This window comes from Sus scrofa, chromosome 9 (assembly GCF_000003025.6).
Source record: "Sus scrofa isolate TJ Tabasco breed Duroc chromosome 9, Sscrofa11.1, whole genome shotgun sequence".
Taxonomy (NCBI): Eukaryota; Metazoa; Chordata; class Mammalia; order Artiodactyla; family Suidae; genus Sus; species Sus scrofa.
The window spans coordinates 102,594,963-102,610,851 of NC_010451.4; the positions used below are offsets into that span (position 1 = coordinate 102,594,963).

A 15,889-nucleotide genomic window follows, 5' to 3' on the forward strand; every position below is an offset into this window, starting at 1 on the left:
TTGAGGCTCTGCCTGGCCACACTATTTTAAATTGCACCTCTACTCCCAAGCACTCTTCATGTCTCTTCCCTGGTTAATTTCTCTTATGGAACTTATTACTCTCTGGACAGACCTCATATTTTACTTACTGATTTTTTTCTTGTCATCTGTCAACCTGCCCTACACCCTCTCTCCTCATCAAGACACTAAAACCTAAACTTCATGAGGACAGCTACAAAATGTAGGTAAGAGCTGGTAGAAAAAAAAAATTGTCCAGTTCCCCCATAAAATTGGCATGTTTTGATATGCTGCATAGTCAGCCCTGGGCTCGTTTCTTATCTACCAGCTGGGTATACTGTACTGGTTTTCTCAGCATTTATTCTTATTTATAAAGGCAGCAGCATCCCTGGAGTTTAGAGCACACAGTAGCTACTCAGTAAGTATTTCCTGAATGAATGACTGTCTTTAGAACTCCCAGACAGGTATTTGTGTGTGATTTTATCTGAAAGTTTGAAGCTTTCAGCATTTTTAGTTTGGTATTAATATGGCTTTCTAGAGAGTAATACAAAGTGTATTACCTGGAGATGTGCCATTTACATCCTCTTAAGCTATGAAAATTGGTTGATTCATAATTAGTCCTCTAAAGGTCCTATTGTATTCTTTTCCTCATTAAGAGGATTGACAGCTATAACCTAGTATTATTTATAAGCTATACCCATAAGGCAAACTGATGTGTGTCCCACATATGGTATAATTAACCTGAGTCACAAATTACTTATCAATCATTTGCCTCCAGGTGTCAGAGGCAATCTATGGTGTGTTTCTTAAGAATAAAACTGGGAAAACATTGTCAATATCAATATAACTCATTGATTTGAGCCCCTACTATTTCAGAAATTGAAATAATTTGCCTAAACACAGCTAAAATTTTTAACCCTTGAGTAATCCCTGAATAAAAGCAAATCGATGGTATAAAAAGAGGATTACAACCTACTTATAAGTAATCATTCATTATCCAGAGGATGGAAATAATCCACCTGGTTAGTAAAGCTGTTTGAAAGGGTTAGAGTACAGATTTCTGTGAGAGTGAAATGAGTTAAGACCGGAGTGGTGGGCGGAGGTCAGGGCATGAGTGGCCTGGCATCTTGGACTAAAGGAATTTGAACTTCATCCTGTGGGCCATGGAGAGCCAATGAAGTCCTTTGGGAAGGATAATAACCTCATTTTACTCCACTGGTGTGTCAGCAATGAATTAGGCAGGTGGAACTGGAGGTATTTCACTGTTACAGTATCCAAATCAGCAATGTTTGAGATCCCAAAGGAAGAATGTAGCAATTGAGATGAAAAGGAGGGACACCAATTAAGAGAAATGTTAGAATCTGTAGGACTTCCTGATTGATCTTAGTGAAGATAAGGGGAAATAAAGGACTTAGCACAAGTGTTTTTATCTCAGATGCCTCAAGAGCCCAGACAGTTGACAAAAATGAATAAAGGAGCCTTAGCATCCATTGTAGCCATTATGAATACTCTGTGAATTAAGAGCTGACCTGAGTCTAAATGGGATATCTGCTGCTTACCTTTAGCCAGTCATTCTGTGTAGGTAGGGCTTGATGTTGCTTCATCTTCTGATTTTTAGAGAGAAGCCTAAATCTGTATTTTTATGTGACATCTCCCAAATCTTAAATGTTGGCTCAAAGTTTTTTAAAGTTAAAGCTCGACCAAATAAAAACAACTTCAGTAAATAACCAGATAGTTTTCAGCCTCTGTCCTAAGATGACTCCTGTTTTATTTTTCTTTTTGTTTAGATGTGTGATGCTGTTCAGTAAGAGAGGAAGTAGAGAAAGGGAAGCGTATTGGGGAGATGATGTGGAAAAGGCACATTATTATATGTTGAATTTGAGGTGCATCAGTTAACAGAAAGCTACAAAGCCAGGTCTGGAACACAAGTGAAAAGTCTAAACTGGAAAACAAAGACCTGGGAGTTATTAATACATAGTAGATGAAATTATTGAAGTGAGTGAGTTTTGCTTATGAAAAACAGTGCATAATGAGATGAAAAGAGAGCCACGAGGAGTTCCTTTTGTGGCTCAGAGGACACGATTCAGTGGCTACAGCTCCAATTTGACACTTAGCCTGGGAACCTCCATATGCCGCAGATATGGCTCTAAAAAGACAAAAAAAAGGAGGAGGGAGAACACCAAGAACAGAATGTTAGAAAACTCTATCAATAAAGACGTGGGCAGAAAAAGGATAGCTAGCCAAAGACAAGAAGAGAAATAGGATAAGAACTAGAGATCAGTTATGTCCTGCAAGTCCAGGAAGATGAATATATTTTTAAAGTGTCAGATTCCTTAAAGAAGTCAAGTAAGATAGAGTAAAAGAGAAAGCATGCAGTAGTGTGTGTGTGTGTGTGTGTGTGTGTGTGTGTGTGTGTGTGTGATTATAGGTGATCAGTGAGTCTGAATTTATTACCAGTTGCTGGTAATGAATGATAAGCAAAACAGGCAGAGCTGCACTGACTATATTTGAGAATTCAATGCCCTGAGATCCCCTTGTGTTTTTAGCAAACTCAGCCTTTGCTCTGCTTTCCAGTAGAATAATACTGAAAAAGTTTTTGTGGTGTTTCTAAAGAAAACTACCCTAGGCAGTTAGCAGGGAGAATTAACCAGCTTCCTATATGGTGAGCTCCTGATAGAATCATAGATTACTCAAATAGCAAGAAGGCCTGAGATCTGCATAAAGTGTAGGGTCTCAATTACATATTAGACTAATCTGAGGGGCTTTAAAAATACTGATTCCCTGGCTCTGATCCAGATCAGTAAAATCATAATCCCTGTGGGTGGGTATTTTCTTACAACTTCCCAATTGATTTCATGGTTCATTTCCAAGGCCGAGAATTACTTATCTAGTGGAGCTAGAGTCACCTTAAACTGCATGGGGAAACTGACAGAGAAATAGAATTATTCCCATATATATAATAATGATGGTAATTGCTATTATTATTCATAAACTTAAGTATACAAGAAATAATACATTTCTTATCCTTCTCTAATAGTTTAAATCCTATTTTGTGCTGCCTGTTCCACCAGGCTGACAGAAAACTTATGAGCAGTCTTCACTTCTCTCCCCATTATGCTAGGTTTCTGGTATCTCACACAGACCCAGTTGTCAAGTATTGGCATCTTATGCAGATAAACAGGTACTGCGGCTTCCAGAATCACCTAATATAAGCCAAATGCTATGGTAATCCTTTCTAACACCCTCTTACTGAGATACCCTTGGTTGCCTGTGGTGTGCCTTCCCCCTCACTGCAATGAGCAGTAAACCCAACTTGTTCAACCACTGGTTTATTTCTGTGGTCTTTGTGTGGAGGGCATGGACACCCAACATTGGCAACAAGTTAGTTGTAAAATTCTCTTGTAGAGACCTTGCTAAGAGTCCACTCAATGGATGGAATACCTAGATGAATTTCACCAAGAGACTTTTCAGAAGAACTGCCTTAAGTGTGCTCATAAATATTTTTACATATTTATATCACAAGTCAGGATACATGTAGTTGGAATGCACTGATGGTAACAACGAAACATCATGTTTAAAATGGGAACTGTTTTGGAAAATCTGGGGCATAGTGTTACTGGAAATAAAAATTACTTTGTTGTCTCATTTGGGATCCCATCATTATGTCACACTTGTCCAAAACTGTAGAAACACAATTAATCTGCCCATAATACTGTGTGAGATAGTACATAGAAGGCAAATATGAGTCTTTCCAGGAGTTTAATACTTAATATAGGAAGTAACACAGTCATGAAAAAGATAATATAAGCTACTGTATAGTGTCAAATAATTCTAACAGTAAGTACACATTTGTACAAATAATATGGCAAATAGCACAAATGATAAGGAAGTCATATATTTTTTCAATGGAAGGGACCAAAACAGTATTTGTTAATAAAATCCACTTAGGCTGCTTGCAATGAATACATGATAATCGTCAGATATTTTAGAACTAACCAGTATAATAATATGCTCATGATATTCAGAGTATAATATCTCTGACAGTGAAGGATAATCATATTTTTTAACAAATCAAATATTGTATTACTAAATTCCAGATTAAAAAGTAGTCAATTCCTAAGAAAGAGGAATATTACATTAAAGTTTTATAAATTATGGAAAATGTATTATAAAGATACACGATCAATGTTTTTAGCATTACAGCTTTTACAATAACTTGTATTCTTTCTTATTCTAAAAGTACTACATGTACATGCAGAAAATTTAGAAAAAATAAGCAAAAAATAGTAATGAGCTTTAACATTATAAAATAAATGTATTGGAGTTCCCATCGTGGCGCAGTGGTTAACGAATCCGACTAGGAACCATAAGGTTGCGGGTTCGGTCCCTGCCCTTGCTCAATGGGTTAACGATCCGGCGTTGCCGTGAGCTGTGGTGTAGGTTGCAGACGTGGCTCGGATCCCGTGTTGCTGTGGCTCTGGCGTAGGCCAGTGGCTGCGGCTCCAATTCGACCCCTAGCCTGGGAACCTCCATATGCCGCGGGAGCGGCCCAAAGTAATAGCAAAAAGACCAAAAAATAAATAAATAAATAAATAAAATAAATGTATTGACTCACATGGTTAGGCAAGGTTACTTGGACCAATCTTACTGGTAAAAATAAGTTAAAATGCTAGAAAAACCTGCTATATACTATAGGAACTATATCTAGTCACTTGTGATAGAACATGATGGAGGATAATGTGAGAAAAAGAATATATACATGTATGACTGGGTCACTTTGCTGTATAGTAGAAATTGACAGAAAAAAAGGAAAACATAAAAATTGTTTTAAAAAAATGCTGGAAAAAATATTAAAAAATAGTTTAAAAGCATTGAAGATAGGGGAAAACTTTAATCTGGAGAGAGTACTAAGCACAGAAGCCCTTTGCTAAAAACATAAATTTCAGCTTGGCACTGGGGGGACAAGGACACAGAAATCAAAGCTCTTGGCCCATAAAGTGAGGAGTTCAGTAGCCAATATGGACTCACACCGTAAGTTGAAACTTCAAGAGAATACACCTTTGTAGCAAAGGTAAACCAGAGATAAACCAGTGCTAAGTACACCAGCTTGGGAGACTCAAGTCCTAGTATTTCAGCTTATAACAATGCAGATTTATAATGTCTTTACATTCTTACAAAGGTAATTAGTTCTGGCACTTAAGTCAGTTCTCTGACATGTTAGTCTATCCACCCTAAGGAAATGAAAACAACCTTAAACAAATACACTGAAAAGAGAACTAACCATTAGATCCTTATATCAGTTAGGAATGACTTCAGCTGTGAGTAAAGGACTCCAAGTAACAACAGCTTAAGCAAAGTGGTCTTTTGTTTCTCACATAAAAGTCCAGAGTGAGGGTGGTCTAGGGCTGTTGCAGCTTCCAACAAGATCACTTCATGTTCCAATTGGCCTGCTCCAACCATCTCAACCACATTCCAGTCTGGAGGAGGAAACAAAGATTCAGAGGCAAAGGATGTTCTCCAGCTGTCTTTTAAAGGAGGTTTCAGTGCCATACTTTGGCTGACTCATAAGAAAGAGAGCAGCAGCCTCTGACATCCAAGAGCTGCCCTGGCACTCACAGCTGCCCTTGGTGATCTGTTAAGCACATGCCATTTCAAAGAACACCATCAGACAAGGCCATAAAAACAAGACTACACCATAATTATACCTGAACACAGTAAAAAATATGAACATTGTCCAAACTGCGGCATGACCAAATGTCTCCCTTTTCTGCCTAACATGAATGACAGCTGCTTTGTTACCAATTACAGCTTTCATCATGATTCATTCCTCCTGATAACATGTTAAGATACCCAATCATAGAATTGCTTCTGCTTCCTGACAGCATCCCATCCAGAGTAAAGCCCTGCTTCCTTCAACCCTTCTGAGAATTGCTTAACAGAAGCCAAATCTTATAGTAAGCCTTTTTAACACCCTCTTACTTACTGAGACAGTCATGCTTCCCCTGGTGTGCATGCTCCTTCATTGCCATGAGCAATAAACCCAACTTGTTCAATACTGGCTTATTCCTGTGACCTCTGTATGGAGAGCATGGACACCCACCATTGGCAACAAAATAGTGGTAAGACCACACTCATTTGCAGGGTTGCTGAATAATGTAGTCGTTTCTTTTTGCCATCATGTGCTCAGTGAAAATTGGGGTTTCTATTATCACAGAATGGAAGGAGGATAAGTATAATATAGGGACTAAATATAGCTAACCATCTACCCAAATTTAAGAAAGCGTAGAGGTTTTTAAATGTCACTGTCTAAAATAAATGTGTGCTGAGAAGCAAAAAGATGACTTTGGGAAATAAATAAATAATCCATGTAATTGGCTTGGGTCAAAGAAGCCAAGCTGTAGGTGCCATGTCTGTTTCAGAAAAGGTGAAAGATTTCTCAAGTGAGAAAAGTACAAACCCCACGAAGGAGGGCAGGCCAGGTGCAAAATAGAAATCAGTTGGACTAAGCCAAGGTCAAAGAATATGCTGTTACAATTTTAATTGTAGTTGATTTATAACATTGTGTTAGTTTCAGATTCTTTTCCATTATAGGTTATTACAAGGTTAATAAATATAGTGTCCTGTGCTATATAGTAAATCCTTGTTGTTTGTTTTATATATAGTGGTATGTATCTATTAATCTAATATTCCTAATTTATCCCTTCCCCCCCTTTCCTTTCTGGTAACTGTAAGTGTTTTCTATGTCTGTGAGTCTATTTCTGTTTTGTAAATAAATTGATTTGTATTACTATTTTTCCCTTGGATTTTTTAATTCCACATACGAGTGATATCACATAATATTTGTCTTTGTCTGACTTCCTTTAGTATGATAATATCCAGGCCCATCCATGTTGCTGCAAATGGCATTATTTTGTTCTTTTTTATGACTAATACACCATTGTGTATATATATATATATATATATATATATATATGTATACCACATATTCTTTGTCCATTCATCTGTTGTTGGACATTTAGGTTGCTTCCATATCTACACTGTTGTGAGTAGTGCTGCTATGAACATTGGTGTCCAGGTATGTTTTCAAATTAGAGTTTTTGTCTTTTCTGGATATGTGCCCAGAAGTGGGTTTGCTGGATCAAATGCTAATTCTTTTTTTTTTTTTTTTTTGTCTTTTTAGGGCAGCCCCCTCAGCATATGGAGGTTCCCAGGCTAGGAGTCAAATAGAAGTTGTCACTGCCAACTGATGCCACAGCCACAGCAACGAAAGATCTGAGCCACATCTGCTATCTATACCATAGCTTAAGGCAACACCAGATCCTTAACCCACTGAGTGAGGCCAGGGATTGAACCTGCGTCCTCATGGATGTTAGATTCGTTTCTGTTGAGCCATGGCGGGAACTCTGCTAAATCTATTTTAATTTTTTTTAATTAAAAAAATTTTTTTTTGTCTCTTTAGGGCTGCACCCACAGCATATGAAAGTTCCCAGGCTAGGGGTCAAAATGGAGCTGCAGCTGCCAGCCTACACTACAGCCACAGCAGCAGAAGATCCGAACCATGTCTGTGACCTATACCACAGCTCAAGGCAACGCCAGATCCTTAACCTACAGGGCCAGGTATTGAACTGCATCCTCATGGATACTAGTGGGGTTCATTACCACTAAGCCATGATGTGAACTCCTGCTAACTCCAGACTATTTTCCATAGTGGCTGCACCAATTTACATTCCCTCCAACAGCATAGGAAGGTTCCCTTTTCTCCACACCATCTCCAGTATTTATTATTATAGACTTTTTGAAGATGGCCGTTCTGACTGATGTGAGGTGATACCTCATTGTAGTTTTGATTTGCATTTCTCTAATAATTAGCAGTGTGGACAAAAATTATGGTTGTTGAGGAGTTCCCATCGTGGCACAGTGGTTAATGAATCTGACTAGGAGCCATGAGGTTGTGGGTTCAATCCCTGACCTTGCTCAGTGGGTTAAGGATCTGGCATTGCCATGAGCTGTGGTGTAGGTTGCAGACGTGGCTCTGATCCAGTGTTGCTGTGGCTCTGGCTCTGGCTGGCAGCTACATCTCTGATTAGACACCTAGCCTGGGAACCTCCATATGCGTGGGTGCGGCACCAGAAAAGGCAAAAAGACAATAAAGAAAGAAAAATAAAGAAAAATTATGGTTGTTGATAAATGGTGGATATTGCTAACTCTAAGGTGCTATGTAAGCAAAAATGGAGAGAGGGATTGCCTGGGAAATAGAAGAAATATCTATTACCAGCCTCACAGAGGAGGTAATATTTTATCTGTGCTTTGAGGAATGGGTAGGAATCTGCTAACATAATATTATTATTATTTAGGAAAACAATAATAAATGAATGGATTTTCTGCATTAAATATAATAAAGGTCCTCATTTGTGGGGGGAAAACATGCTGCCAATCTGATAAGGTTTTAAAATTAGGAAGACATTTGTTACTAGTGTTGTAACAATTTTCCTTGTAAGACATTTTTTTTTTGATGTCCTATAGTTAGCTTTTTGTGCTTCTATTTGCTATAGGTAAACAGAAGTTTTTTAAAAAGCAGCAAAAAAAAAAAATATTCCTGGGTTCATTGCTTAAACAAAAGAAAAAAGTCACTGTAATAAACATAGCTTCACAAGATGTTTCTTCCAAGGTGCTTGTTCAAGTTCCTTCATAGAAAGTATCCTGTGGCCTAATGAAGCTATCCTTTATTTTCTGATTTCTTGCAGAACAAAATAAGTCAGGAGCAGTGATGAAGTAGGAAAAGAATATTGTCTCTTGTATAGTGTTGCTCTACTGCTAAATACAGTGTAAGCTGATTGATTTCCGTAGCTTTATGAATAATAATAATTGCTGATATTTTTTGATCCTTTGTACACATTATTTCATTTGAGCCTTCAAACAGCTATGTGAATTAGTTATCATTCATTTAAATTTTGCAGATGCCTAAAGTTACACAGCATGTAGGTAGTTGACATTTGAACACAGTTAAATCTTAGAATCTGGACTCTTTTTCTGTCTTTTCTTTTCTTTTTTTTTTTTTTTTTTTTTTTTTTTTTTTTTTTTGTCTTTTGTCTTTTTAGGGCCATACCCCCGACATATGGAGGTTCTTAAGGTAGGGGTTGAATTGGAGCTGTAGCTGCTGGCCTACACCACAGCCACGGCAGCATCGGATTCTTAACCCACTGAGTGAAGCTAGGGATCGAACCCTTGTCCTCATGGATACTAGTCGGGTTCGTTAACTGCTAAACCATGACAGGAATTCCAGAATCTAGACTCTTAACCACAGGTCCTTGATGCCTCCAATTATAAAATGTAATAAATAATATACCAGCATATTATTTAAAAGTAAATGTAGAGTTGAGTAAATATGGTCTTTGAGGACCACAAAAAGAAATCAACTGTTTTGAGCAACCACTATTTGCCAGGCACTATACACTGTGCTTTTTAGGACTGCACCATGGCAATATGAAGGTTCCCAGGCTAGGGGTCAAATTGGAGCTGCAGCTGACAACCTATGCCACAGCCACAGCAACACAAGGTCCGAGCTGCCTCTGCAATCTACACCACAGCTCGTGGCAATGCTGGATCCTTAACCCACTGAGTGAGGCCAGGGATCGAACCCGAGTCCTCATGGATACTGGTTGAGTTCTTTACTGCTGAGGAACGACAGGAATTCCTTTTTTTCTTTTTTTTTTTTTTTTTGTACTCTGTGCTTTACTTGTATTATTTCATTTAACCGCTACATCACCTCATATGGAGTAGATAATTTTTTATTCCTATATTATAAATGAGAAAACTGAGATTCAAAGGGCTTAAATAACTTTATACAAGGTAACCTCAGGTCTGACAGTAAAGGTCATGCACTGAATTATCATGAATATTGCCTATATAGTCATGGTTACATTTCAACATAATGAAGGATGTTTGCTATTTTGGGTAAGAATGATCTAAGTTAAGTCAGCTTTTAGTTTTCTACATTGTAAATTTTATTCAAAACATATTTTCGGTTAAGTTCATTATTCTGCCCAGTTGTCACTTAGAGAATGAAGAATAATTTAATATTAGAATAGAACATAATAAAAATGGTTATTATATTTGCTTTAAAGTAATCACGTACTATAAGATATTTTAAAGTTAAATATAAATGATTTCTTAATTATATGCTTTTTTAGATGATTCACTATATTCGTCCTTTCTGTTAGTGAAGATGTAAAATTCATAGTATTTCTAAAATCCAGGATTGATGATACAAATTGCAATTGCAAGTCTCAGTAGATAACCATGGCCCACTAATTAGTGTTGTCCTTATCAAAATACCAAAATTATAGAATCTGAAAGCTGGACCAGACTTTTTAAATTATATAGTCCATTTTACAGATAAGGAAAGTGAGGTCTCGAGATTAAAATGAGTTGCCCAATATGACAAAATAGGTTGTGCCAAGGAATGACTGGAAGCCTTTCTTTACTGCCTGCCCTCACCCAGCAGTCATCTCAAAGAAACATACTATCTAAATAGAAATGTGCTTGCTGTGTTATAAAACTTGAAAACCTAAAATCTATTAGAACTCCTTCAAATCACCTCTGATTTATTTAGGTAAAAACAGTGTGTTTGCTGTGCAATAATAAAATCAGACTGCTGCCCTTGTGCCTCCTTCTTCTATATAATCACTCCTAGATTAATCACTGTGTTATAGCTACAGTTCCTCTGACTTCAAGGACAGTTTCTTTCCTTACAGTGTTGTTAGTGAGTCTATTCATAATACGCTCATAAAAATGTTTATGTTGTGCTTACTGTGGCCAGGGGCTTTGTTAAGTGTTTTATGTATACTGACTTATTTGATCTTCCCAGGGACTGTATAAGACAGGTACTACTTTTATCATCTGTGTTTTATAGATGATGAGACTGAGGCACAGAGAAGTCAGAGAAGTCAAGAACATACAAGTTGTAAATGACAAAGCTGGTGATTCAAAAGCAGGTAGCCTGAGTCCACATACAGTGCCCTTAACCACCATACAAATACCTCTTAAAATGTAATATTCATAGGTCTTTCCAGAAAATGTTTAAATATCTGTCCTTAGAATTTCTTGCATTACATATATCCCCTTATTCATAATTAACATTTGTATTTTAGGCAAAGGGATTCTTCTTTATTAGAACTTTTAGCTCCCTTGGATCATTCACTTTCCATTTAAATTTTCTTTTGTTTTCCTTTCTTTTTAAGTCACACCTGCAGTTCCAGGGCTAGGGATCGAATTGGAACTTCAGCTGCCAGCCCACAGCCACAGCAATGAGGGATCTGAGCTGCATTTGTGACCTATGCCACAGCTTGAGGCAACTCCAAATCCTTAACCCACTAAGCGAGGCCAGGGATTGAACCTGCATCCTCATGGACATTAGTCGGGTTCTTAACCAGCTGAGCCACAAAGGGAACTCCTATTTAGATTTTCTTTTTTCTTTTTCTTTGTTTTTTTTTTTTTTTTTTTTTTTTTTTTTTTGCTTTTTAGGGCCACATCTGCGCGTATGGAAGTTCTCACTCTAGGGGTCAGTCAGAGCTGCAGCTGCCGGCCCATGCCACAGCCACAGCAACTCAGGATCTGAAACACGTCTATGAACTCACAGTGCAATGCCGGATACTTAACCCACTGAGTGAGGCCAAGGATGAACCTGCATCCTCACGGATACTAGTCAGATTCTTTTCTGCTGCACCACAGCAAGAACTCCCTAAATTGTCAACTAATGAAATAACTAAATACATTCTTTTTTTTTTTTTTTTTTCTTTTTTTGTCTTTTTGCCATTTCTTAGGCTGCTCTTGCTGCATATGGAGTTCCCAGGCTATGGGTCAAATCGGAGCTGTAGCCACCGGCCTACGCAAGAGCCATAGCAATGCGGGATCCAGGCCGTGTCTGCAACCTATACCACAGCTCACGGCAACGCCGGATCCTTAACCCTCTGAGCAACGCCAAGGATTGAACCCGAAACCTCATAATGTCTAGTTGGATTCGTTAACCACTGAGCCATGACAGGAACTCCTAAATACATTCATTTTAAAATAATTTAAACAATGTAAAATACGTAAAGAGTGAACATTTCCCTTAACTTCCCTCCAATTCTGTTTCAATTTTTCAAGTAACTTTTCAATCTGTTTTCAAAGGTACATTTATAAATGTTTATACATATATATGCACGTGTATCTGTATATGTATATACATGCACACATGTGTATATATTTACACAACTTGTGTGTGTAAATATATGAAACTCATAGGTTTAAAATTTTTTTAGGAGTTCCTGTCGTGGCTCAGTGGGAATGGATCAGAAGGGAATTATCTAGGTATTCCATTTTTGCTCTCTTCTTTTTATTCCTCTATTAAAATATATTTTGTTACTTTTTTTTTTATTTCTTTAGGGCTGCACCCTCAGCATATGGAGGTTCCCAGGCCAGGGGTTGAATTGGAGCTGTAGCTGCTGGCCTACACTACAGTCACACCAACTCCACATCCAAGCTGAGTCTGCGACCTACACCTCAGCTCACAGCAACGCTGTATCCTTAACCCACTGAGCGAGGCCAGGGATTGAATCTGCATCCTCAGGTTTGCTAGTCAGATTCATTTCCACTGAGTCATGATGGGAACTACCATATTTAGTTACTTTTTAAATAAAGCAATAGAGAAGTCAGGCAAAGAACAAGAGGAAGTTATAAGATGCAGCTAAGGGGCACATATATCACTGAACCTTACACAGTCACCAAGAATGGGCTACAATTTTGTCTTTAGACCTTCTAGCAACCAATATGAAGGGAATACCCTGTTAAGATACAGCATATTTAGGTGATGAAAACAAGCCACTTGCTTAGGAAAAGTATAACTAGTCCTCTTGATAAAACCAGAAGAAACTATTTCCTTACGAAAGAGTGGTCCTCACAGAAGATTCTACTTTGTAATGGACATGCAATTCATACTCTAACTATAATTGAATTAGAATTTCTAAGACTGTTTTATAGCATCCTTAAATATAGGCTGATGCCAGCCACCAAAGTGAAAATCAGTAAAAGCAATACCGACACTAGAGTGGCAGTAGCAATACAATCCTGACATCCAGTTCTTTGCTGACCTTTCTGATTTTAGAATCTTTGCAGGCATAGCAAATGCAGATATGTATGGACTTGACCACCTGGAGAGCCCCTGCCTCAAGAAAAGGAAGCAGCTGCCACTTCTCAGCTCCAGCAGATGTTGCCACATGGGGACACTAAGCACAGTGTTGCCACCTTCCATATTTGAAATCTCAACAATTTTTCAATGTTGGCTCAATTTCTTTCTTTCTTTTTTTTTTTTTTTTTTTTTTGTAGTGCTTGCACCCATAGCACATGAAAGTTCCTGGGCCAGGGATTGAATCCGAACCACAGCTGCAACCTTTGCCATAGCTGTGGCAACACCAGATACTTTAATGCACTGCATCACAGCGGGAACTCCTGTTGGCTCACTTTTTAAAAAATACACTGTGAACCAAACAAAATATTTCTTGGGTTAAATCAGTCTTTGTGACTGCTTGTCTAGAGGACTGGACTGATTTCATATCCTTTAGATAGTCTCCCGGTAAACATGCTTCTCTTAGCATATACATTAGTTTTAGTTGTTTTCTAGGTCGGAGGTATGATTGACTTCCTTTTGCAAGAATAGAGTTGCTTTAATGACATGGGTTCCTGAATAGAAAGCCAAAAAGGAAGAGAAGGTAATTCATCCCTTCTCAATTTTCATGAAATGATCAAATGGTCAGCAGAATATTAATTTTAGAGCTGGCTTTCTTCCATGGTACACTTGGAACCAACCCAGAAGAGGCCTAACTTATTGCACAGAGGCCAAAAATGATCTGGTGGCAGTAACCAGAAGACACTTCCTCCTCCTTTTTGTTCCTACATTTGTACTTTCCAACACTGACATTAGTCCTTGGTGTTCTCCTACTTATCTACAGCGAACTCAGAGTTCACAGACATTGGTGACTAGAAGAAGGTTTGACCCCTAATATTATTAGAACCAAAGAGTGCTATTGAAATGTCTGCATATGGGTGCATGAGTGTCCCAGTTCCTACGTAGTGGCTTCCACAGCTAAGTCCTTCTGATGCATGTATACAGCTAAGGCTATGTCAAGGAGATTAATGTGGTTGTCTTATTAGGGTCTTCTGAAGCACATGTCAAAAATGTACATAGCCCGTGGAGTGACAAATTTCATATTTTAAGATGACCTGAAATATCTGGGTAATCAAAGTCAAAAAGAGTATAAAACTTCAGAAACCACACCCGTAAATACATCTGACTCCTTTCTTTTTGGATTATAAATTCAGGGAACACTTCTTTAAATTTAAGTGTAAAATCATATGGCTTATAGATCTAAAGGAAGTTTTCAGGGTATTTGGAGTACATGGCATTGTTATAAGAGTACACCTGTGCCTAGTTGGAGCTGTTTGACATATTTGGAGGGAACAACCATATATACTGCTGTTACAATGTGTCAGTAGATTACAGCTACATAAACACACATCAGTAGCATTTGCCTCTTGTGATAGAGTATTGTTTATCAAGAGTCAGGAGTTCCTGTTGTGGCTCAGCAATAATGAAACCGACTAGTGTCCATGAGGATGGAGGTTTGATCCCTGGCTCCACTCAGTGGGTTAAGGATCTGGTGTTGCTATGAGCTGCAGTATAGGTTGCAGATTTGGCTCGGATCTGGCGCCGCTATGGAAAAAGAGAGAGGGAGAGTCCAATTTAAGCTTTTTTTTTTTTTTTTTTTTTTTTTTTTTTAGCTTTTAATGGCTGCACTTGAGGCATATGGAAGTTCCCAGGCTAGGGGTCGAATCAGAGCTGCCTCTGCTACAGACACAGCAATGGTGGATCAGAGCCATGTTTTTGACCAGCTCACAGCAACAGTGGATCCTTAACCCAATGAGCTAGGCCAGGGATCAAGCCCACATCCTCATGGATATTAGTTGGATTCGTTACCACTGAGCCATAACCGGAATTCCAAATTTAAGCTTCAATATTTTATGTACTCAGACATATTAGCTTTAATTACAATAATGGCTAAATTTTAAAAAATTTACATTAAGTTTGACAATGTAAAATTATTTATCTATATTCCTTTAAAAAAGATTTGAATTAGCTTATGATGAAGTACAGGGAAGTTTTTAAAAAGATAGAGAAAGAATAAAAGCCAGTATATGAACAGGGTTGTGGGAGTGGAAGCGATGCATAGAGATAGGGAATAATTAACCTGAAATCTTAAAAATGACTAGATGTTAAAACTGAGTAGAAAACTTAACTCCGAACTTCTTGGTAAAAAAAATATACGTTGCATAATTCTTTCTAACCACTAAATTGAAACATACCAATTTAGTTAGAAGAAACAAATATTGCCTAGCATTGAACTCAAAGAAAAATTTACCACACAGATCTTGTTATGAAGGACATTAAACAAACAAAGATGTCATCAAATTGCAATTTTATGAAAGATGCTAGAATTTTCCTCATGATCCTTTCAATAGAGGCTTTTGATAGAGGTCTGAGAATATAAAGTTAAATGTATTTCTATGAAAGCTGAAGAAATGTAGATTAATTTTGTAATTGAGGGTGATGGTAACATGGAAAAGAATAGACTAAATAATTGCTGTGCCTCTTAAGTGTCCATTTAGCAAACAATGCAAGAAATATTGAAGGCAACATGTTGCAACATATTGTAAAACTCACAAACCTTCTAAGATCTTTTGTTTTCAATTAATGCAAAAGATATTTATTGTTGTCATGATGTATATACTTGTTCTGCGTTTGCCCTAGAAAAGTTCATAAATATCTCATCTTTAGATGGTTCTTAAGTATTTATAT

General features: G+C 37.7%; 1 long non-coding RNA gene across 1 annotated transcript in view; it reads left to right on the forward strand.

The window, feature by feature from the left end:
• LOC102167907 overlaps window positions 1-13,348 on the forward strand; it is a 44,135-nt gene extending 30,787 nt beyond the window's left edge. The window contains exon 3 of the long non-coding RNA XR_001299008.2: window positions 13,142-13,348. This is a non-coding gene — a long non-coding RNA (uncharacterized LOC102167907). The remainder of the gene's footprint in view (window positions 1-13,141) is intronic.